Source organism: Galeopterus variegatus, unplaced genomic scaffold (assembly GCF_000696425.1).
Source record: "Galeopterus variegatus unplaced genomic scaffold, G_variegatus-3.0.2 Scaffold5768, whole genome shotgun sequence".
In the NCBI taxonomy this organism is placed as follows: Eukaryota; Metazoa; Chordata; class Mammalia; order Dermoptera; family Cynocephalidae; genus Galeopterus; species Galeopterus variegatus.
In genome coordinates this window covers 89,890-93,025 of record NW_007731879.1, presented here as the reverse complement: position 1 = coordinate 93,025, position 3,136 = coordinate 89,890, and positions in this window count along the sequence as shown.

Here is a 3,136-nt window from a genome sequence, read left to right as displayed (position 1 = left end):
CTGGTAGCAGAGCTAAGAGCATCAATAACTACAGTATAATTGTAAACAAGCACCGCAGAGGGAGAACGAAAGATACCAGAGTCCTCCAGAGGTGAGAGAGGCTGCTGCTGTTTGGGGACATGGCAGAAACCACAAAGGCCCCATGGAAAACATGACCTTGACATTCTTATCAAATGGAAGAGGAGTTTTGGCATTTAAGTATAGTTTGGCAAGCAGAACCTTAGCAGAGAGATTCTAGGAATGGAGAAAGGATGTTCCAGCCAAGGAATGGAGAGGACCTATGTCAGCCATTCTGGAGATGGAAGGAAATTACTGTTTGGAGAACCGCAGTGAGATAGAGGCTGTCACATATTCACTCAAGAAAGCAGAGTGGCCCAGTGTGTTTGGTGGCGTGGAAAAGTAAGCTGGAGCCTGATCCAGTGAAGCAAATGTTGTCAGTGCCCCACCCATATGCCCTCAGGCCTTACCATTGTATCCCCCATTCCCCCAGCATACAGAATCTACAATCTGGCTGCCCACTCTGACCTTGTACAAGGCAGGCAGGAAGTGTTGGAGAATTAACACCTCCCCTCCCCCACCCCATCAGCCATCAGCAATTGACTATCTGGAGCTGGTGTATAAATACCTCTGCTCCCTCATCCCTTTAGTCCTGTTAACTCTGAGGCCTGTGTTCCACATCACTTTCCAGAGTTCCCCAACAAGATTACACTCAGATGCCCACAGTGGTAACTTGCTTGATAATGCGCACTTACTGGCTGCTTTTCCTCCTCTGTCTCACTTCAAAAACATATTACATGCAAATTCTCATCTCGAGGCCTATTTCTGGGGAAGCTCAATCTAAATCATCAATCATCATGTAAGGGCTGAAATAATAAGTTAGGAAGACTGGACTTTGAGAAATAAGTTCTTCCTTAATGCCAAGTAATAATAGCCATTATTCATATGTAATGTCTTCTAAACTGCCATCTTCCCTACATGATCTCTTGTCTGTTAGCTGCCAGGTGGCTGTGGGGATTTCCTGGCCAGTTTAAATTTAGCTGTGTACGTGGCACTGTGCAGCAACCTGAGAATCCATATATCCTAATCTCAGCTCTCTTTGAAGATCTAGCCCAACCTAGTGGAATGCTACATTTTTGCCTAAACTATTGGTCACACATTTCCAAGATTCCTTCTTTCATTATTTCCTTTCTGTTTAAAGAACTTCCTTTAGCCATCCTCTTAAGGTAGGGAGCCAGAACTTTCATCCCTACCTAGCAGTAACAAGGTATTTCTCCCCACTGTAAATAATCAAAATATTGGCAGAATGGGTTTTTTTTTTAAAAAATCATTTACCTATATGCTGTCTATAAGAAACTCACTTTTAAAATAATGATATAGGTGGGTTCAAAGTAAAAGGTGGGAAAAGATACAGCATTCAAATATTAGTCAAAAGAAGCACTGGCTATATTCATATTAGATAACATAGACTTCAGAGCAAAGAAAATTACCAGTGACAGCAAGAGACATTACATAATGATAAAAGGGTCAATCCACCAAGAAGACATAACAATGCTAAATGTTTATGCACCAAATTACAGAGCTTCAAAATATGTGAAGCAAAAACTGTTAGAAATGAGAGAAGAAAAAAAAAAAAGAAAGAAGAAATAGACAAATCTGCAATAATATTTGAGCTCTCAAAATCCCTCTCTCAACAACTGATAGAAGAGCTATATAGGAAGTCAGCAAAGATATGTAAGACCTCAACAATACATCAACCAACAGGATCTCATTGAGTGGAACACTCCACCCAACAACAGCTGAATATACATTCTTTTCAAGTGCCCAATGAGTATATACCAAGTTACACCATATATTCTGAGCCATAAAACAAACCTCACATTTAAAAAATTAAAATAATATAGAATGCACTTCCTGACCACATGGAATCACTATAAATCAACAGAAAGATAACAGACAAATCTCCAAACACTTGGAATCTAAACAGTAGATTTCAGGTAACCCATGGATCAAAGAGGAAGTCTCAAGGGAAATGAAAAAAAAAATACATTTCATTGAAGGAAAATAAAATTACAACATATTAAAATGTGTGTGACATACCTAAACCAGTGCTGAGAGGGAAACTTATAGCACTAAATGCTTGCATTAGAAAAAAGGAAAAGTCTCAAATCGATAATCTAAGATCCTACCTTAAGAAATTAGAAAAATAAGAGCAGAATAAACCCAAAGCAAGCAAAAAGGAAGAAATTATAAAAAGCAGAAATGAATGAAGTAGAAAACAGAAAAACAATAGGGAAACATCAATGCAACCAAAAAGCTGGTTCTTTGAAAAGATCAATACAATTGACAAATCTTTTAGTAAGACTGACAAAGAAAAGAGATGATACAAATTACAAAATTTAGGAATAAAACAGGGGAAACCACTTCAGACCCTGAAGACTTCAAAAAGATAATGAGGGAATACTAGGATCACATGTATACATATAAATTCACAAACTTAGATGAAATGAATCAACTTCTCAAAAAAACAAAACACCACAACTCACCCATATGAAATAGATAATTTGAATAGCCCTATAACTATTAAGGAAATTTGTAATTTAAAAACTCACACAGAAGAAATCTCCAGGCCCAGATGTTTTCACTGGAGAATTCTACCAAACATGTGAAGAAATATTAACATCGATTCCACTCAAACTCTTCCAGGAAATAGAAATGGAAGCAACACTTCTCATTTCACTTTATGTGGCATTACCCAGACACCAAAACCAGGCAAAGACAGGAAAAAAGAAAGAAAAGAAAGGAAAAAGAAGAGAAAAAAAGAAAGTACAGATCAATATCTCTCATGAAGATAGGCATAGAAATTCTTAACAAAAGTTTGCAAATAGAGTTTAGCAATATATAAAAAGAATTACATACCATACGTGAGATTTATTCCAAGGATGCAAGACTAACTCAATATTTATAAGTCAATCAGTGTAATACACCATAGTCACAGATGAGAGAAGAAAAATCACGTACTCCTATTAATCATATTAATATGAGTAGAGAACATATTAACAGACTAGAGGAGAAAAATCACATACTCATAATCATATTGATATAATCACATAATCATATTAATCAATGCAGAAAAAGC